Genomic DNA, 23,737 nt, shown 5'->3' on the forward strand with positions numbered 1-23,737 from the left:
ATACATTTTCCCATATTGATGATTCCATGCGGGTAGGCATTTTTCATGTACATAGGCAAGTTGGAATGGATATTAACAGCAGGAAAGGAATGTCTACGAGAAAGTGAACTGTCACCCTCTTTATTATAATTCGATCTCATTAAATTCATTCCCAAAATGTATGTCACGTGATAGGTACTGTAAACACTGGTTTAATATCAAAGAGGAGTTTGATAAGTTGGTAACGTTGTGTCTGATTCGTTTGCAAAATTAAGTTTTGCAATCAAATATATACAGTAAAATAGCCCTGATTTGTGATTGACGCATGTCAGTATAATCTCGCACTTTAACCCGAAAATGTACGACCACAGAGAATCTTAGGTAAACATCGGTTTTGCTGTTGGACAAATTTATGATGATGATGATGAATGACCTTGACACATGCTTGACCACTGGTCAGCAGCCATACCACGATTTGATGCATCCTATTCTCGCCAATCAATAACTATGTTCCATGTACTCCTGTTTGAATAGATCTTCTCCAAAGTGATTCTTCAACAATGGCGATTATATTGTACTTGTGCACAACCAACGCCTTCGTGATTCTGATAAAGCGTTTCCTCGACACAGATGTTATTTACGAGGACGGTTATAACCATGTAGCGTCATTGGTGTAAGTGCACTTTTTCTGCCATGGAGCCGTGAATAATTTAAACCGAACGTTTCACAAGATATTTTTGTTCCCTAACCCTTCTTGTTTTTGCTTTAGAACGAATTTGTTTCTAACCGGAAGCGTGTTGGCAGTTGCCTTTGTCACAAGCACGTGTTGATATTTGCGCCAGGCCATGTCTATTTCCGGTTCTCACTAAGGAACGTGCCGCTTACATGATACCGACATTCTTTCACACTTCGAAACCGTTACCCGGATTATAGAAAAAAAAAATCAAACACATCCTCGGCTAATTTCATATAAGGTTAAATTTAGATAGAACGTGCTGCGTTTCAATAACGGTACTATAATTGGGTCAAGGTTTTTTTTATTTATTAAGTTCTCTATTCTAAAGATGGAATTACTGTTGTAAATTTTTCGAAGAAAACACAATTGTGCGGAATTCGTTTTGTGCCAGGTGATCGCAAAATAACAAAAATGAATTAAAATGCATTGCTACAATTAAAGTACATTTGGAATTTTAAACTAAAGAAATAATTTCCCTGATACTTGTTTATTTTGCTAACCTAACGTTGCTTTATATAAGCAACTGAAGATCGCATGCTCTTTATGCACTCGTGAAATTGTCCTTAAAAACCACGCGAAGCAAAGCTTCCCTATTACAACAGCCCTAAAGATTTATGAACAGGAAGTACAATTTTGATAAGCTTTTGGGGATGATGAATGTATTTTAATTGCTTTTTGAAAAAAAAGAATTCCAAAATTGAACGCATTTTAAGTTCACTCATCACTTATGTAATGCAATTATAGACCAATCAGCACAGACATCTGTAATAATTTCTTGCTCTTGACAGCTGCGTTAACAAAACCGTTTGACATACGTCATATTTTTTTTATCCCGGATTTCGTTCTGAAAGACCAAGTTGATAAAATGCCACCGAGCCAAAAACACATGAAACTGGAAGGATTTCATCATGTTAATATTTTTAAGTTCCTACGTATGAAATTATCTTCAATTTGAAATCGATCTATGACTGTAAATGTAAAAGTACGGCGATATCTCAACATAAAGTGCACTTTTCATCATATGGACTTTACCAGCCTTACTTGGATAGTAGACTTGCCTAACTTAGGTTTGAGTTTAGTATTCTGCCTAACTTTGACCTGACAATCGTCTTCCATCCTCCCAGATTTTACTTGCTGCTCTTGATCTGCCTAACTTTGACCTGACAATCGTCTTCCATCCTCCCAGATTTTACTTCCTGCTCTTGATCTGCCTTACTTTGACCTGACAATCGTCTTCCATCCTCTCAGAGTTTACTTCCTGATTATGATCTGCCTCACTTTGTATGCCGATCTAGCATATAGTTTGAATGGAGTCTGAATGTACGAAAGCTAAAAATAACATTAAGTCGTCGTAAAAATGTGGCACGAATAAGCTTTCTCATGAATGTGTCTGAATTCCTACATCCTATTTTAACTTTTGTCGTAGTCTGAATATGCTGCAGATAGACACATTTTCCGATCTGCATGACGTAATTGCGAATGTGACTTGTTTGTACCAACAATATTTACCAATATTTACCTATTCTTGTTTCTAATTTTCGGTACAAGTATTTTAGATATATCTGTCTTCCGTTCTACATACGAAATCAATAGACTAGACTATTTAATTTACTCAATAATATATTGACGAAATGTCAGATTAGTTTTAAATAGGTCTAAGTTATTACTAGGATAAAAGGAATGGATAATTAAACAAGAAATGTCCTGTCGTCGATTCCGGACAGATATGGACATTGATTAATTAACTATTTCAAATCATTCCCTTTGAAACTTGATCGCATTTCTATGACAATTAGGAAAGATTAATTGGCCGTCATTCGAACTAATTTATTCGTTGAGTCGTATTTCCGTTCGATTTAAACTAATTGGACCAAACGTCAATAGCACAAAGCTTCAAACACGAAATCCTTTCAATAAATCTTTCAGAAGAATTGGTCGATAATTACCTTATGACCGCAATAGTATGTTTAATTGTGACAAAAAAAGGAAAATATGGCCATGGTCGTTTTTAGGTGTTCACCATATGACTCACTGTACATCTAATGCATTATGTACATGTATATAATATACTAATACATTCAAGCAACTAACATCCAATGCACATTTCGGTTTTTTTATTTTGTGATAAATTGAGAAGGAAACACCCATTGGTAATATTTGCTTGAAGAAATTCGTTTTAACAATGTCACTATATTTGATCGTATGTCATTTTGTTCACACACGTAAAAATGTCAACAACGAGGTTTTTCCCCGTCAGTTTTACGGTAAACATCGCCGGCGGTATAACAATAGTTGGTGTATATTTATACAGAAATACTGCATGCTACGAATTTGAAATCGCGAAACAAAATTCGCAAAAATATAACATATTGGGATTGAATGGAGAGTTGAAACAGTCATACTGGTATGAACGGAAATTGGTCGTAACCATACTGCGTTAAGCCCGCATGGCATGGGTGTTAAAAATTCTGGATTTATAGTTATTAGGGAGCTAAATATATAATAATTCAGTAATATTTGTGGTATGGGTCATTCTGGAACAGTCCTAAACGTCATTAAAACGTTTGCTCACTACGATGGAATCACCTTAGACTAGAAGGAAGAAAAAGAGACAACATGACACGGATCAAATTGCATTCGTACCCCTCCGGTAGTGTTTTGAAGGGTCGTTCAGGGGAAAATATGCCTAAAAAAGTACCAAAAAGGGGACGGGAGGGGTCACGGCGGAGGTTATTTAGTATTCAATTGGACAATATTAGACAGACAAAGGGAGGTTATGAAGAAGTCATCGAAGAGAGGGGGAGGGGGGGGGTTAAAACTTTTTTTTACACATCTGATTAAATCAAGTTGTTAATTGGGGTAATTGTACCTTCAGAGATACTGTTATAATCCGACTCTTTTTATTTTATTTTGTTTCTTCGTTCTACAGTCTAGTTGTATACTCTAATATATTGTTATTTTCGTGTCCGTGATTTTTTCGCGGTAAGATGAAAATTTCGTGAACACAATCTAACTCGAATTTAAATGTACCTCCACAAAAACCCGAAAACAGCTTTGCACGATAACAGGTATATATATATATATATATATATATATATGGACCTTCAATGAATCTTTCTCAGACTTACATTCATTGTTTAAGTAATTCAGTAAGTTATTGGAATTCGCATATATTTTAAAATTAATTTTGAGAAACAGAAACATTTGAGAAATATTCAAGAGACTTGATGAGACAGATATGGTCTCCAATGACTATATTTTTATATTTTGGATGTGTTGCATTCTTTCATGAGTTATAGGTTAGTTAGTTTAAACACAAATCCGTGCTTAAGCATGTGAATGGTTTCGTGGATAAGGGCCCGTGTGATGAGCGTATTCCTGTGTCTTTGAAAATATTTATAAAAAAAATATTCAAACACTCACCCCACTGAATCTTGAATCTTGAATCTGTTTCTTTTTCTCCATGATTACTCACCGAATACTATTCCTGAAAAACGAAAAAAAAATATTATCATCTCGTATGACTAGTACTGTCCACATTGTAATGGCTATATCGAAATAATACATTATACGATATATCTATTTCACTGGTTGTGCTTTATGGCCCTGTTTACGATTATGAAGAAAGGATCTCGAAATATTTTAAAATCTATCAGACGAAAAGAAATCATTTTGATTTTAAAAAGTAAATTTTATTTATAAATTTTACATCGGAATGACGTCACAAGAAAAGACAATGAGAGAACTTAAGGTCGCTGCAATGTTGACGTCAATTTAAATCATTTCGATGAATTCTTATTTTCCAATCAAAGTAATTTATCAGCGTTTAATGACGTTCGTTTATGTTATATGAAGTTTATACTTTAATTAGACATGTTTCAGCACCCGGAAGTTTCGATACCTAAAAATTGGATGTAACGGTACGCTTTTGTAAAGAAGAAAACTGTTGTCGAATCTTACAGTTTCAAGACAGCAGCACACAGGACACGAAAAGTACAAAGTTGAAACGTAAGTGCATGAAAGCCATATGAATTGTAAAGTATCGAAACGACCAAAGCCGGAAGTTCGGATTTTTGCCCCAGTTTATAAACTGTGACACCGAAATCTCGACAATGCAAACTCGCTTATTCCGGAGAATTAAAAAAAGAAACTAAGATGAAATTTTCATTGACGTCTCCTGTTACAATAATCCGGAAAATAATCGTTATTCCGGAATTTTATTTCAGAATTGCCAAAGATACCGATAACCAATACAATGTATGTATATATAGAGAGAGAGGGAATATGTCAAGAGGTTCCGTTTCATCAAAAATAATGAAATGAACTGAAAACATCGATAAGCAGATTAATATAATTATGTCAATTCAATGACGAATTCGTGAACTCGAAAGCATGATGGTAAAAAGTGTCTTCTAAACGATTAATAGGTCAAAACGAATAATAGGTCAAAACGATTAATAGGTCAAAACGAAAATGCATCGTTCCCGTGTTACATTGCAGTTTGCCTGATCAAGCGATGAAATAAATTTGGCTCAGTTATAAGAATTGTGGATACGTGAACATATTTGTAAACCACTCATTCTGAATATGCAAATCATTAGATCAAAGTAAGAATGGCGATGATAAATCTTGAATTCAAGAAATATCTCATAAATCTTAAAACCATAAAGATGACCACATTGAAGTATCACCGCATGGTGCGAAAGTTTTGCGTACAATTTCAGATTTTAAAACCGTCCCTTATCTGTTCAGTTCTCAAACAGAAGTATATCATGAACTATGAACTGTATTGAATACGTACACATACACTGAAGCAATATGTCACTTCCGGTTTGTTTTTTTTGTCTCCTGGTTTTGTCGGGTCTTAGATACACTTGTCACATGATACCATGATTTAGGACGATATGTGCAGATCTACTTCCGGTAAACACTGAAAACACTGATTTAGGAATTATGTGCAGATCTACTCCCGGTAAACACTGATAACACTGATTTAGGAGTGTATGTGCAGATTTACTTCCGGTAAACACTGAAAACACTGATTTAGGAGTGTATGTGCAGATCTACTTCCGGTAACACTGATAACATGAAAACTGTCACGACAATATACCTTAACAAAGATGTGCGACTCCTGGTTGAATTTATCGGGAAGAGGAAGGAAGCACAGTGTACGTCGGTATCCCTTCATAAAGGATGTGAGATATAGTATCATCCACTTCCGTCTAAAAATCACCAAAGTATCACTCCGACTAAGTTAATTGCATAGTAATTTACATTTCACACCGGAAGTTGGTCAGTTGGTGATATATTCTACGTTGACTTTCACTGACGTTGTCGATGCTCAGTCCACGCGATGGGGTCTATGTAAGGGGCCTTTACCGCCCTTTTTTAGTGACACAAGGTACTGGTCCTTCTACCATGCTAGCAGGTTTGTCCCAAAGCCGGACAATTCACTTTGGTCTGAGGGCGTGGTCGCCGGCAAAGTTCAACAGATCCATGTCTTTCCATGTTCCATCTCGCACCCCTTTGCACCCACCGGAAGAATGAATCCTCCTCATGTACATGTACCGTGTGACCGCTAAATCACGTAATTTTTGTTCCAGAAAACGGTATATCGGAAGCAACGTATTTGATAGAAACGAAAAGGCAGCAAGAAAGCGTCAAATTTCACTGGCGCAGTTTAATCATCTGTTACAACAATTTAACATGACTACATCATGCACGTCTTGGAAAAATTAAATTACAAGTTATGTCATCGTTAATGGATCCTGGATAAGGTCAAGCATTGAACGGTTCTGTATAGTTATGAGTTTATGATGACACCATCGACCGTTAGAAGGATATATAGTCCGTTGTTATTGGACAACGAAGCTATCGGCGATATTTCAATTGATGTCCTTAAAACGAATTAACGGGACTAAGTGAAGAGCAATATTCGATAGTGAAACCGGAAGTGGCGTATAGACGTACACTATTATATACGAAAATAGGTTTTCAACTGTATAACTATTTGTACTGCTCTTTGAATATGTTGTTCATGTATTAATAAATCAATATTTCCCGGAAACTGTTTAAAACCTTAAAACACATTTTAGTAAAACGTACCATACGAAATATTTGTTTAAGTCATTTTCTGTCGAAGCATACCATTTAAAACCCACCATGGTCCGTATTCATGAAACCGTTCTCATGCTCAAGCATGGATTTTGTGCTCATGCCTATTTTTTTGTTTTGTTTATAAATTTAACAATAAAATCATATTTTGTCAAGGATTTTGAAAAAGAATGAAGAGACTTAAAGCGAAATACTGTTTTCAATGTTTACATTTCACGTTTTGATCGTTTGACATGATTTAAGTGAGTTACAAGAAATTTGGTATGAGCACAAATCCGTACTTGAGCATGAGAACATTTTCGTGAATACGGACCCTGGTGATGCATTTCATAAAAAAAAATCCAGCTGTTTGAAATTTGAGTGTTTCTTTAGGGGGTGGGGCAAACAAATGTCAGGGGTCAATTGCACTCAATCCTACCGTGACCCTCCAGTTTTAGCCAAGGGGTTGTGTACAGTATACATTGAAAGTAATTTATATGCAAATTGTAAATGTTATTCTGTTGTTTCAACTTCTATATAGAAGAGAGAATACTTCAAGTAAAACACAAAAAAAACAAATAGGAACAATACCAGATCTTAGTTTGAAGTTTTCGCGATTTTACCAATTCAGTAGTTTAGTGTACCTTGCGTTCAATCATATAGAATTAAATCAATGTGCTCGAAGAGTACGTCCTCTTTAGTTTGGAAACATCGATATTACAACTGCTGTGCTATTCCGGATAGCCGATTCGTTTATCATACTAATTCATAGTCTCGTTCAATCAGACTCTTGTTGTCTGCGCAAGCTACGAATAACAAGTCATCAAGCGTCTGGTTGAGCGAGATTAACTGATTGATTGTCATTTGGAAGTCATATTACCAGCAATAGCTCGGAAGTTATCGGGTGTTGACATGTCTTCTACAATCGGTGCAACGGAAATGATGAGGTCACGTGCCTTATTCAACCAGTGGTTTATGAACGTTTCGGTCGTTAATGTTGTTTATTATATGCATGAAAATTTCTCGCAATCACATTGGTCGGATCCTCCACACGTGACCAGTCTTCAAAAATTATGTAGACTGGTTATCCGGTGAATATCAATGTCTAAATATAGCCTATACCATATGGAAATTTCCCGGAACCTGTCGTAGCGCAAGCGCAGTTAGACCGGAACGCGATCTGTCAGATGACAATAGAAGATGGCTGCTGGCGATCGTTGTTCCTCCGTTACATCAGAAAATTACCAAAACTATTCGAGAATAAAGATGCTGTTAACATAAAAAGGCCATGCGCATGTCCTCCATGTTTATCTTAAGAAAAAGAACCTAGACGATGCCTTCGAAAGCTACAATGCTGAACTGTAGAATTCAAATATTTTACACGGAGGCTCGCGTACGAAAATCAGAACCTTGAGTTTTGTTTTGTTTCATTTTATTGTTGAAGTATATAATAAAACAATTATGGGCTTTTGTGCTGGTAAAAATGATGTGATATGAACCTGAAAAAGTGATATTGACCTCGGCTTTGCCTCTTTCAGGTTCATATAACATCATATTCACCAGCACAAAAGTCCATAATTGTATAGTAATGTATTAATCTGAATGTTCGTTCATTGTAAAGTGTAATTGTAGCGTTATTTTGTCATTATTTGTATCAATCCAAGTAGCCACATCAGAACGAAAATTCTAGTTTACAGGGATAATGTGTATTTTACCAAAAAGTGAAATTGAGACTTGAGGACGTATGCTACATAAATATTCTGCCACATGCACCTCCTTTTAAAAGAGTTCCACGATACACCAACCTTTATGAATAGTAATGATGATTTGGTTAATGAAATGATGACGCACGAAAAGTTACACAAAAAGCGTGTATTGATAACACTGTGATATAGAAAGTCTGAATTCCTTGAGAAATACTTATTACATGTTTAAAGGGAAATAACATAAATCACTAATTTAAGTAGTAATTAAGATAGCATACTCGTTTAAATTTAAGTTCAAATTAGGTAGCATACTCCTTTAAGTTTAAGTTAAAGCTACACAAAGAGTGTGTATTGATAGCACGGTAACAGAAAGTATTGATTCTTTGATAATCCCAATAACAGGTTTAAAGGGAAATAATTCGAACATAAATCACAATTTTAAGGTTTAAGGTAGCATGACCCTTTAATTTTAAGATTGTTTCGTGTTTCCGGAGCAGTGTCAAATTTATCACCGTGATTCCTTTATCCCTTGCTCTGACATAAAAAAACCCCACATGATGCCACTTTTATGGCAAGACATATTAAATAACACCATCAAATATGATTTTTTTAAATTATTATTTTACTCCCTTTACAATTAAAATAAATCAGTTACGTTAGCATAATATTTTCGTCTCACATTAATACAGAACGTTCCAAATTGTTTGGTCAATTGAAAATTAGACAGATAACGCAATATCTGAACACAATTCGATTGTGTTAAGTACACAGTTTCAGGAACTGGAATATTACTTCACTAATGAAATTACCGTAAGCCGTATAATTAAGCCACCCCATTTCCTTTCCCGGATTCTTTTTCGTCTCACATTAAATATCATGTTCTGTGAAAAAGGAAGCAATGGGAATTAAATTATGTCAGTCGCTTGATGAAAATATGGTTTTGTTAATATTCGTTCCGTGATCAGTAAAATATGATTTTTCAAAAAAGGTGTTTTTTTTTAAATGTTGTGTGATTCATTAGTCATTTAAGAATATTTCAGTGTCCAAACGTGGTTATTTTTGTTTGGAGCAAGAAAAAAGAAACAAAGTACATTGCACATGTCAGTCAAATTTAGATAATCTAGTCTACCAAGCTGTAGAAATATGTATGGGTATGGTGGGAAGTTTACATACGAAAGACTAACTCTCCTCTATTACGAGTTTGAAATAACAGCTTCAATTGATGTTAGTGATTATCGGACATACTATAGTCTCCCTAACTGTACAAAGATGTACGATCATACCGGAGGCATACACACGAACGTCCGGCGTCCTTTCAACAGTTGTCCAACTATACATAAACGCATCGGAACATAAATCCCAGTAAATAATTTATAACTTTGCCAGAATCTGAAAATCTTAACAAATATATGATGTATAAACATAACGGGAGGTCAACCATCATATATTTGCTGTGTCGTTCATGCCATCATGAACAGGCGGACCCTGTTTGACCCTGCATGCCTATCTTTATTATAGCCTTCCTTTTAAAGTCTAAACATATAATAACGTTAAAGTCGGCATCAGATGTACGCTATCACAAGGAGGCAAGTACACCAACATACCATGCTTCCAGCACACATACACACATGCAAGCATGCGCAACACACATGGAGGCACGTCCTTAAATGACCTTAGCTGTTAATAGGACGTTAAACAAAATTAAACCAAACCAAACTAAACTTAACCTATTCAAATGTGATAAGGAGAAAGTTTTCTTAATATATGATCTTACCCGAGTTTCCATTTCACGAGATTGAAGAATCTTTTGGAGGATATATGTCAGAATCCTTCAACAGCATCGATTATACATGGTTGTATCAAGTTTTATATCTAAGCTTACAGTGGATGTATGACTGTAAAAAAATGAAGTGAATTTCGCTGTTGATGTGTTCGCGTTTATCACAATATCCGTAAATTCAATTTAGACCCTCATGAATTTTCGAAAAGCTGAGAGACTTGATCCCATGTGATGAAAATATTCAAGGCTCCTGATAATTTCTAAACGTTATATAAGGGAAAGTGTTTCCTCAATTTCTATCCGAACATCCTGATGTTCAGAGTAATTAAATTATCAACCCGACATTGCTAAATTCTATTCCGAAACATAAGACTTATACATGTAGTTTGCCAAAAGTCCGGACTGACTATTTAATATTGCAGTTGTTTTTAGTTTTTACTTTTTACGCGTAATATCGGGTACCTGTACAAAAGTCCCAGCTTTCTGTTTCGTATCTCCAAACAAAGAAGAGCTCAAATTTGTTCGTCATCTCCTGACTTAGTATCGCAAAGTGCAATATTAAACGAAAACAATAGTAGTAATTTCCTTTCTATCAAAACCTTCCCGTTCCACAACAAAGACTCGGTACCTGGGCCTCTTCCTTGTACATTAGGATCAACTTATGTTAATAACATTATAATAGGAATATCTTCAAAGGCTTCTGATTCTCTAAAAACGGTTGCGACCGTTAGTCGTCAGTGTATGAACATAGAAGGAATAACAAAATATGTAAGGGAAATTTGAGTTTCAATGGCGCTATACAGAAGAAAAAAACCGGATGTCTCATTGTCACTCTGCAGAAGACAAAGCAGTTGAATTATTTTGTTGTCATTTAAACAAACTCACATTGCTTATTGCATAAGTGTTTATTGCTAAATGTGGGTGACAAGTCTGGGTTTTTTTTTTATTTAAACCCTATAGGACAGAGGAACGGAAGCTGTCATTGGACGGTAAATGTGCATGTCATTTTGGGGACATCTCTTGGTAACCTTGACACATATAGAGGGCTTTCACGAACAATTATATCGCTTTTGAGAAGACCTTTGATACAGAATAAAATCACTATATATCTATATATCGTAATGGAGTTTGAAATGCACGCGAAAAGAAAACGAAAATTCTATGTAAGTGCCAGAAAATCCTCTTACATCGGTTGTTTTTTCATATGGAGTTATCTCCCCTGGGATATTAACGGCTATAGACGAGCCAATTTAATATGCTTATACGGGACACGACATGCGATTGTGACAATGAATTACTCTCAACAATATATGCTTAATTACCAGACCGCACACTAGGGTGGGCCTTGTCTCAGCAGGCTGGCCTCGTTTTCAAAAGAGCCTCGTTATGAACAAAAAAGTTAATTTCTTGTATTTGTTCGTTTACCACTGAGAGTCATATCCCGGTCACGAGGTTACAGTTTGAGATGCTTTATTCTTTAATGTTTTGTATACTGTAAAAATGCTATTTTTCGCGTATAAAAAAAAAGATTTCTTAATCAATACAGCTACAGTACATGTACATATATTTCATAGTGATTTGGTAATGACGATATTATCTAAAATGTACAAGTTACAGTATTGACATTTTGTACTAGTATATATCAATGTACAAAAACTGAGTCACAGCTGATTCTTGCTGATGGGTTAATATGTGTAGCAGGGTTCAAAATATCAAAATAATCATTAAACGAATAGCGCAAGGAAATCGGAGATCAAAACTTGTAGATCATTTTCTGTTCTTTATTGTTTTAACGTCCTCGCAGCACGAAGCTTAGGTCATGCGAAACAGATGTCTAGCGAGACACTGTTAAACAAACAGAACAGGTAGAAGAGAAAAAGGTATAGGTACATATAGCAAATATCGCTTTGGTCTCTCCAATGTCTACTAAACACAATCCATCTCCAGCACACACGCAGGCATATACACATAGGGAGATATTAGCCAGGTGGCATAGGACTAGTAGTTAGCGCCAGATAAGGCAGCTCCTGCGAATTCCTCAAAAATTGTATTGATTCATGTATATGCTAAGTGTATTGATTGTATTAAATGTATATCTATGTACTGTAAAGCGCTTTAGAGTGACTTAGGTTAGCTAGATAGGGTGCTATATCAAATGCTGTATATCATATTTTTATTTTTAAACATACAACACGGAAAGATAGTTCTGTAGGGTTCCCTACATTAGTCGCCTCTTTGGTCACATGAAGCGGGATGTAGTGTGTATACTTTTCCCGAGCATTTTGCTTTGCTAGTGATACAGCCATTTTTCAGGTCATGCAACACAAAGTCCTGTGTTTCAGACTTTGATAATAAAAAAGGTTGAATTACCCCAACATACATAGAGGATATTTAATGGTGTCTTCAGTAATACCAAATATATTTCAGAGTGAGGCTAATATTTTGATATTTTTCACGAGTGCGCAGCACCAGTGAAAAATATCAAAATATTAGCCACACGAGTGAAATATATTTGGTATTACTGAAGACACCATTAAATTTCCTATTTATTGCAGTTTTAAAGCATAAAACATGAAAAATCTAATGCATTAAAAAAGGGCGGGAATCAGATATGATTGCTTATAAAATTGTTATCAATTGTATATTTATGTAAATACTTAAGTGTGTGTACCAAACATTTACCACAACAACCACTTATTCTACCGTCGCTTTATTCGATTCTGAACAAAAAATCGTTGCCTTTGAATGCAGCGAATAGAAGATACCGTTGTGATTGGTCAATACCCAAAAGTGATATTAGTCTTATCAAGTTCACAGAATCCGATATTTCACTGGCAAAAATGTAATAAATGTAACTCCTTTTTTGTCTGAAAAAATCATTCTTTTTTTATCCACTGACCAAACGGACATTTTGACACAAGACTGAGTGGTCCGCGAACAGATGGTACCGTTTTACATAAGGTTAACATGACGTCATCATGTCGTCTTCGACCACATCTTAGCCGCTATAGTTGTTAGGTTAAAGTTTTGGTGAAGCAAATTGAACATCAACACTTGATAATTATGAATAATGCATTCTTGAAAATATAAGATAGGAAATAACGGTAAAACCAAACATTTGTGTTAATCTGACGTCACAGATAAATGTGTAACATGCGTTAATTTTGCTGACATACAGTCACTCACGTATTTCTTTGTATTTGTCCGAACAAACGTCGTACCATTTGTGACGTCACACAAATTCCACATAATCTACACAGCTAACATGTGATCCATGCGTTTTTTTCATGTCTGCACGCAATCAATATAAGTCGAGAGTTACTTTTTTTCGGTTAATATCAACTTAGTATTGTGTCAAAATGCCAGTTAATGTTCTGAAACCTGAAGTATTGAAATAGAGCTGGTCCGCCAATGTCGTTTAAAGGGTCATTAGTTTGTGTGAGAAAATTACTTCGTTTTCTCAAAACTTGATTACGTTACTCTCACAAACCAATGACATAACAATCAATACCTGCTCACAAGAGCAGATAACTCTGCAATACGAAAAGACGGAAAACAAAACGCAGTAATAAATTAATTATTTAAGAAAAATATAAAAAGAGTTAAACAATTGTTCTATGGTAAAAATGTAAATATATGGATTGAACGGCGTTTTGGTAATTTTCATGCCGTTCATTCCCTATGAATACAGCATGAATAATTCAAATATAAGCACCAACAAGTCTATCAAAATCTCCAATTGTGCATTTCTCCTCATATTGTCACGTGGAGATTTTGTTGTGAATTTATATAAATGGATTCAAGTTTATGGAGAGTCCAAATAACCGAGTAAGCCAGCTTTCTAGAGAATCAAATTTTCCGGCATGTTCGTATCAATGACAAAATCAAACATCATTTCGTGATTACAAATTATTATTATATTTCTGTAAGCACATACAGTGTACAATATTTTTCGGGAAACATTGTGTTTGCAAACCATAATTTCTGACTTGCAGTGATAGAAGTATTAACATTGGCACATACGAATTTAAAAGTAACACAAACCTTTAAAAGGTGACCTCCCATTCTATCTCTCTGCTGTTACAACACTGCGTCTTGGTCGGTTTCGTCCGCTAGACTAATGATGTATGTGTACCCTATGGTATGTTTACACAATTGCAAACATACGGCAAACTTGCACGTGCACGTGAAAACCACAATGGTGCATTAACTTGTTAATCAAATCTCGTATGGAAACATATCTGTACAAACTGATTAGGAAATGTGCATGTATCACGTTTGATGACCAATTTATGTGCTATTACATAAATACGCCGGTTTTCATGAAGGAAATTCAGTAATAAAATGCCAGTGTATCTACATGCCATACCATCCCTGCAGTAACATTACACAATAGCTTCTATTGTGGCCGATTTGTCAATTGTCGGGAGTATATAATCTCAATCGAAGCATACAGTTTATATCAAACATCTTGCATTTCAATATTGATTTTTTGTCATCTCCATCGAAAACGTGAAATATAACACTGCAATCTTTTTAATTCAATAACGCACTGATACAAAATTAGATTTTAAAATCTATAATTTAACGTCGGCATTTATTGTTTTTGTTCAATGTAATCATATTAAGACCGAGAAGTAAACAATCACCCCTATTTAAGGAGACAGAGCCAGGTGGATGATGTTTCAGGGATTCTTTTTCGCCCCACATTGATTGACAACCGTTAAACAGACTATAACATATCGATGTAAGTCGCATTCGATTTGCCACTTAGCTTATATACCGACTACTTATGAGAGGTCCTCATTTTCTTTACTGCACTTACAATAAACTCCGCTTGTTCCAGTCTACTCAGCTGTAAATTAGTACGTGGTTGGACAGTGCTAGAATTGTTGAATGATAGCTGTGAGCGCCGAAATGGCAGCACCGGCTGTATGCTCCACAGGGAGTTAAGAAAGATATTGGCTGGTTGCAAAGGCCCTAAAACCACGGATAATAATTTGTGAACCGCTTTGAGAACTAGGATGTGATGAAGCGGTATATAAGAACTTAGAATATTATTATATATACGAAAAACGACCCAACTGTGCAATAGTTCTATCCAAAGCGAGATTAAAGGAGGTTACTGCCTATACATGTACGAAAATACACAGTGCTGTTGGATACGGACGGTTAAGTCCAACCGGTATTAAGATATCACATTCGGTAACCTGAAAGGTGGTCTCTTAACGCAGGTGCCCTTTAATACGTGTTCAATGCATAATAAATACACTGCGATGAGTACAGTAACATTAACCCATTCACACATGAAGGCACATTTGAACTTTTCCAATTCAAAGGTTGGAATAGTTCATTATAAAATCTCAGGGGTGAATGAGTTAAAAGTTGTCTTTTAACACATGTTGTCTCTTATTGGAGGTGGTCGCATGAGCAGGTTTGGCTGTATACCTTTACACTTATCATACATGATAAACATTGAAGTATCCTTCGATATATTGACAATACACTTAATTACACAAACAATGTTACTGGACAAACAATGGAGGTATAATCAGGTTCTCTTTATTGATAAGTATTGTTTGCACAGAAGTGGTTTTGTATTACGGAGACCGAGAAAGACCATGAGAATACATTAAAAAAAATATATTAGGCCGTACATGTAGTAAAAGTCTTTCCTTATTTTACAGCTTGTTTAACCGTTATTTATTTCCGATAGAAAATATACCATTTTTTCAACAATTAACTTGTAGTATCAGCACAAGGTTCTTGCTGGTTCTTGCTGAAAGGTTGTTGTTTATATCGTTCTGGATATAGTTACATTTTTTTTTAAACTTTTACTCTTTCCTGTTAATTTAGAAAGTACTAGATATAACTACTGTGTTCAACTCGTGGAAAACGAGAATACTCAATGTTCCTTAAAATTAAAAAAAAAGGATTTGGTGTTTTAACTAAACGCATTTTCAATCATCCATTAAAACGATAATACAATATTTACTATTTAGATGATTTTCTTAACAGCAGGTACCGGTATGTTTATTTTTAATATTGTAACAATTGCTGTTTTCGGTTGATACATTTTTGGATAGGTTGATGTGACAATATATTGACCTCATACACGTTCAATAATTGATGTTTGTACAATGTAGTTTGTGGCGTACTCAAATAATTCTATTCCTCGTAAGACATTTTTATGTTTTCCAGATAAAGAACATATAAGTCCCATCCATTGCTATACCATAATAATTTCACGGGCCTCAAACGGATAACCCAGACGGAAAAAATAACACTGATTTAGCTTATGAAACATGTTGTAAATTATCCACATAAAAATGATTCCCGATCGACCATTTATTGAGTCAAATGAAAATGTTGCATGATGTTTTACTACGGCAATGATTCTGCATGCGTGATTCTGTTCCATGTCTTTTACATGTTATGTATCTGTTATCCGGATATTTTTTTCTGCTCCGATCCCTATCAGTTTTATTAGTTTCCCCCATCGTCTTACGTGCATGCCTGTCTCGTTAAGATCCTATCTTTAAAGTACAATATATATTTTTTATACCTTTGATATACCAGTTTTATCATTTTTTGCAATATCTTACTATCAGCCTTATTGGTTTGCTCTTTGTCTTACGTACAGTCAGATCGTCTCGTTTCATACAGCATAGCCGCAAAGCGTTTGCGCACTCTTGGAATAGCATTACTCATCAGCAATACAACCTTTTAAATGTTCACACCGGAATTCGCTTAAGGCAATGTCGTCCCCAGTACCCCAGTATTATTAAGTTTTGTTTGTATTACTTGTTTTTGTCCTTAAGCCATGCAAATATATCTTAATTAGTTGATGGCATCTTCAAGTGCTTTCGAGATATCTAATAAAGATTATACAATTACTCAGCAACACTGTACAGCAAATACAAAAATAAATAAATAATATAAAACTGGAATAGAAATGGATTTCTTTCTTATTTGCCATAATTTTAAGAGTTATGGGTGCATGAATTATCTATGGCCATCTTCCGCAAATTTTCAAATTTTCAAAAACATAATGAAACATAAATAAGATTGTTTTTTTTTTAGAAACAAGCGATAACAATTATATAAGTATATATCTGTAAAATTGATGCACGTGACAGTATTCGAAGCATTTGTTAGATATTAAAAGAAGTAAAGTTACCAAATTGGACAGGGATCTGAATTGTAGGGTCATGGGTTGGTTGGTTTGTGTTTTACGTCCTATCAACAGCTACGGTCATTTAAGGACGTGCCAGGTTTTGGTGGTGGAGGAAAGCCGGAGTTCCTGGAGAAAAACCACCGACCTTCTGCCCCACGTAGGTCTCGAACCTGCGACCTAGTTGTAGAGGTTCTAGTGGTAACAGAATGTCAGACGCCTTAACCACTTGGCCACCGCGGCCTCAGGGTCATAGTAAAAGGTCAAGCTTTCGATAAGGTGAAAAGAAAGAGGAATTTGAAACGGGGTAACAAGATGAGAACTACAGTATGCTGAATGGATAATGATACACCTAGAATACACTCTGACGGAATAAAATAGATGTTGTAAATAACATAACTCAACATTGTCGTAAACGGATCTTTCCTATCTTCGAATCTTTAAGAGGCCCTATGAAAAATCGCCTCTTACGATCATGAAGTCATAAACAGCAATCGAATTCCTTCTGCAAATCCACAGGGATGTATATTCATGTGTTACATTGCGGTATGCGTTTCCCCCCAGGACAAGGCTAAACGATAAATAAATACATTGAGAAATAAACTTATTTAAAACATTGAATCCCCGTTTTATGGCGTTTTATAAAACTCTTAAAAGCTTATCGTTAAACCTGTTTATGTGTTTATATCAAATTATGCTATATTGTAAAACTGGATGCTTTCAAGAAGTCCAATTTAAAATTTGACAATTTGTTACATTTTTTCTATGTTTATTTTATCTTCAAGCTCTTCAAGCAGGAGTTTCGAGGATACGAGATAATAAGTCGTGTTTGTGTCATTCAACGGAACAGTGATATTGACAAATCGAATTAGAAAAAAAGATTACACGCTATCATCGATGATCAGCCATATGTTGTTGGTTTTTTTAAACCGTTTGTTGTTGTTGCTTTGGTGACTGATATAGGGCGTGTACTCTGTGGTCAATAACATATTGTGATATTTTGGTTGAAATCGGCATTGTTATTTACAACATGGTATAAACACGACCGGTTATTACGTTATTTAATATCAATTATTATATTTCCGCTTGTTTACAGGTCTGTTTGGCCATCCTCTCATATGTAAACACTCTGACCTTCAGCATTTCCCATGATAAAACTTATGTCCCTAATCCATGACCGGTACATTTGATTTCGATATTTGCAGTATTATATGAAATATTGAAATGTCACCTTGTTATTTTTTTAACATATTAATCGACTTAATGTTATTTCCCACTTTTGGATTTTAGCGTACATGTACTGTCTGCCATAATCAAAGACATATTCACTGTTTCGTGATTTTTTTGGTAACTGACATATTGTCGTGGATTTGACAGGAGACACCATGACGGGCGCCAAATGTGGTGCAGGAAACATTTACTCCCTAAGTTCCACCTCCGGCTTATTTCATGAGATGCAAGCATTAAGGCTTAACTTAAATAAATATAAACTTTATTTATTTTACAACCATTATGAAACAGGTTATTACAACTTATATTAATCACTCTAGTTGTCCAGATGTTAGCGTATGGGGTATTAGTGTGGGAGGAAACCGGAGTCCCCGGAAAAAATGCCATGTGGTCGGGCAGGTGATCCCATACCTTTTCACGTCCGATCGGTCGCCTTGGCAAAAGGTGAGCGCAATATCCACTGCGTCACCCCCCCCCTCCCTTATTTTCTAACTTAAGCGATCCTTACTTTTCAGTATCCACTGGAAATTGGTTTTGTGTTGACAATGTGGTACATTTTTCCTGATTCGGACGCTTGTTATATTTTGGCGTTGTGTTACGTGTATGAACCTGTGGTAAATGTTGTCCTTGTATGTTGACTTTATAGTATACTTAGTCCTTGTATGTTGATGCTGAGGAATATGTTGTCCTTGTATGTTGATGCTGAGGAATATGTTGTCATTGTATGTTGATGCTGAGGAATATGTTGTCTTTGTATGTTGATGCTGAGGAATATGTTGTCATTGTATGTTGACTTTGTTGTTTGTTTAGCCCTTGTCTGTTGACACTTTGGCGTATTTTATCCTGCTCCGTTGACGAGTGATTTTATATTTCGCGCGGTTGACTACAAGGAATTAGCGCGAAATTGTTTTCTCTAATGGTCCCCCGATAGGTGGCGACACCTGTAGGGCATGTGTAGCACGTGCAGCAAGTGTTGCTGGGACCTCAGTTCAGGTCAACGCACGGGTCAGGACGGAGGTATAGAAAATTTTATTCAGGCCGGTGCGTTGTGAACAGCCTATTGGTGTTTGTTGTTGCCACCTGGGGGGGTGGGTAATTAGAGAAATATTTTGTTTTCGTTTGTTTACGATGTTTGTTTACTTTTCCTAGCGTACGTACTCAGTGTATACTTATATTAACACCGTTTGATATTTTGGGTGACTACATCCTAGTTAAATATGTAATACTTCAGCATATCGCGAGGAAAGTATCATCATCCTAACACATTTTATATCAGAATGTAATTTAACGATATCAACTCATAAGCTACTTGTTCCTATACAGATGTGATTTAAATGTTTAACACTGAGCAGAATGTTTGAATTATCAAATAATAAAGGCTCAGCTAGCACTGATCCTTGTCTTATTCCACCACTTGTTTAGCTAAATGAATTTATAAAGATTTGATCTCGCGAAATTTTAACTTAAGCCCTAATGTCTCCAAGAGTGCCAATGGAATTGTTACATTTCAAAACATTCATGTTCGCTACATTTATGCTAAAACAACTCATTGATTACTATTTTTAACAGTTGAATACGTGCAAATAATGTACGGCCAAACTACTGCATTTCAAGCAACTGATAAAAGAAAATAATGCAAACGTTATTCCCATGAAACACCGTGAGTGCAGAACCACACCTATCAATTATGGACATTTGTTGATGTGCATGTGTGGTTATATGAACATAGAAAATATATTGACCAAGACGAGGTCGAGATCAATATGACTTTACAGGCCCATTTCACCTCATATTCACCGAAAAATAGTCCATAATTTTTTATATTAGGGAAGCAATTGTGTTGTTTTTGTACTAAAAAGTTGGGCCGGAAGAAAAAATCAAGAGAACAGTAATGCATTTGGCGGAAAGCATGGTGACGATATAATTGAAGTGACGTCATGAAGAGAATAATGACATGCTGTCTCTACGAAAAGGTAAAACCGACTCAAAATCACAAATCACATATCTTCACGTGATAATAATCCAACCAATGAAAATGTAGCAAGCAGCTGTGTCATCTAATACAGATAATTATAAACGTATGTTTCAGTCACACGTAATTTCCTGGAGCAAGTTATCTTAAACGGAGACTCGTGGAGAATCTGAACCACTACAGTTTATGGACAGAGCTCCAGAAAAGCTTTAGGAAACAACACTCCGGAGAATCATCACCTCCCTACCCTTAACAACATGTTTACAATAGTTGTTAAATGCTGTCACCATAGTCGATTTAAGTTTTAATGTGGCTCCTATATGACATTTTTTGCTTTTGAGGTCAAGAGACAAAACGAAATAACAAAAGACGAAAACTCGCTTAAACGAAAAACCAAAAAGACGACGAGTCGCCAACGCTGTATAACGAAAAGATGAAAGCTCACCAGAACTAGGAGGCGCCAAAAACCAAAGAAAAAATAACACAGAAGCGTATATAACGTAGGTAAAATTAAACGTTACACAGGGAGGATATATCAGGAGTCACCCTTTACATTAGACTTATAGAACGAATATTGAATTTTTCATTTATTACGAGCATCTGAAGAGCAAAAGTGAACAATTCTAAATGAGGATAATAAATTGTATACCAAGGGAAACTCATGACAGATTATTCTATCCTATGACGTATTTACTATCGTTTTCTACACCTTAGTATCTCATTGTTGTCAGTGCAGAACAAACATCATCATTTTGCAACCTAATCACTCAAAACCGGAAGTGGTTTAAATATACTGGCGAAATTAGAAATAGTTCGACGGATTTCCTTGATTCTTGAAATTTATTTTTCTTTAGTAAAGATATATCGTCATACATTTAAGACACATGGACGAATTTACCACTTCTAAACTGTCATTTGCGATTGAAACAAATGTAGAAAAAAATCTTAATGTATAGTGACTAAGCGATATTTCGTGTGAAACGTCATATGTAACGTTACTTGGCGCGAAAATGGAAATTCGTCAATAAGAAAAATAAATAGAAACGAGCGATAACACTTGTATAAATATGTCTTCTTAAATTTGTTGCACATAACGGCACTTTAAACATTTATTAGATATTTAAAGCTAGTTACTAAGTTGGAAAAGGATCTGAAAGACGGGGTCATACAGAAAGGTCACGATAGCGATAAGAAGAGAAATGTAGAAATCTAAAACAGAATAAATAGATGAGTACTAGTATGCTAAACAGATAATAATATATATCTCGGATACGATCAGATAGAATACAAATAATTGGTAAAATAACATTCAATTACATAATTCAACATTAATATCGTAAACAGATCATTCAATTCTTACCACGATTCTGCACGCGGGTCACGAAATCGCCTATTACGATCACGAAGTGATATACAGTAAACCAATTTCTTTCTCAAATCTTCAGGGATGTATTTACATGCGATATGTGTCTGTTTCCCTAGGTACAAGGCCTGACAATAAAATATCATTGAGCAATATTTTGTACAATAAATTTGTTTACAACATTGACTTACTCTCTGGTTTCCTGCGTTTTACAAAACTTTTAAAAGCTGATCGTTAAACCAGTTTTTGTGTTTATATCAAATTATGTCACATTTAAAAACTAGATGCTTTCAAGAAGACCAATTGAAACATGACAACGCGGTACGTTTTTTCTATGTTATCTTAAACTTCAAAAAGGAAAGTCGAGGATACGAGATGATAACTCGTGTTTATATCTTGCGACGAAACAGTGACATTGACAAATTGAATAGGAAACAATTTAATCATACGCTATCATCGATAATCAGCCATATGGCTTTTACCTTTTTTATACGGTCGTGGCTTTGGTGACTGATAATATAGGGCGTGTAATTTGTGGTGAAAAACATATTGATACATTTTGTTTGAAATCTGCTTTGTTATTGCCAACAGGACATAAACAAGACCGATTATTACGTTATTTAATATCGATTAATCTAATTCTACTTGTTTACAAATGTGTTTGGCATTTATCTCATACATTTAACACTTAAACACTCTGCCCTTCAGCATCGCCGATGATATAACTCATGTTCCTAATCCATGTTCGGTATATATTGAGTTTTATATTGCTAATAATCGGTTATAAATTATAAATACATATCTAAATTTTATATAAATAGTTTAAATGTCAGCTTGTTATATTTTTAAACATATTGAACGTCAGGGGTCGCGGTGGCCAAGTGGTTAATGCGTCTGTCATTCTGCTACCACTAGCCCTCAACGTCTGGGTCGCAAATTCGAGACCTACGTGGGACAGTCGCCAGGTACTGGCCGTTGGTCCGGGAATTCCGGCTTTCCTCCACCACGAAAACCTAGCACGTCCTTCAATGACCATAGCTGTTATAATAGGACGTAAAACAAAAACAAACAATAATTAAACGTCAGAAATATATTTCAAACTTTGCGGTCGCAGTGACTACAATAGTCAAAGACGCGTCAAATACATGTACATTGTAGTTCAATAGGACATTTATTTTCGTGTATTAGACATGAAGCATCATTCCGGGGGCCACATGTGGCGCAGGATATGATTATCCCTTGTTGTATCTGGTTTCGCCTCCGGTTGCCATACAGGCATATATGCATATATACAGGCATATATGCAATTCCTTATACATTGTATATACTTGAAGCTCCGATTTTGTCATTGTATGTTGACGCTGTGGTATATCTTGATGATGTGGTTCTATGTCTTTGTTTGTTGACAGTTTTATTATATATATATTTTTTTTTTTGCTGACAAAAAACTTGCTTTATGTTGGTTTTGTTCTGGTGTGGCGACGTAATGGTATATTTCGTTCCTTTCCTGTGTTTTGACGATGTGGTATCTTTTGACCCTATGTGTTGACAATTTGGTATGGTTTTTGTTTGTTTATTGACGATGTTTTATAGTTTGGCCTTGTGTGTTGACGATGAAATATATTCTGTTGTTGTGTGTAAACGAAGTGATATACATTTTTCGTGTATGTTGACGAAACGATGTGGTGGTGGTGGGGGAGGGGG

General features: G+C 35.4%; 1 protein-coding gene across 3 annotated transcripts in view; it reads right to left on the reverse strand.

The window, feature by feature from the left end:
• The window catches only part of LOC110458921 (sex peptide receptor-like), a 332,734-nt gene that overhangs the window by 251,860 nt on the left and 57,137 nt on the right, over positions 1-23,737 (reverse strand). For 2 of the 3 annotated variants that reach the window (XM_021510898.1, XM_021510897.1), the window contains exons 1-2: positions 14,339-14,426; positions 4,139-4,202 (exon numbers count right to left, since the gene is read on the reverse strand). The gene's annotated coding sequence lies outside the window, so the exon portion shown is untranslated. Of the gene's footprint in view, positions 1-4,138; positions 4,203-14,338; positions 14,427-23,737 lie in introns of those variants that run through there. The other variant, XM_021510899.1, reaches the window with a different exon arrangement.

This window comes from Mizuhopecten yessoensis, unplaced genomic scaffold (genome assembly GCF_002113885.1).
Source record: "Mizuhopecten yessoensis strain PY_sf001 unplaced genomic scaffold, ASM211388v2 scaffold9847, whole genome shotgun sequence".
In the NCBI taxonomy this organism is placed as follows: domain Eukaryota; kingdom Metazoa; phylum Mollusca; class Bivalvia; order Pectinida; family Pectinidae; genus Mizuhopecten; species Mizuhopecten yessoensis.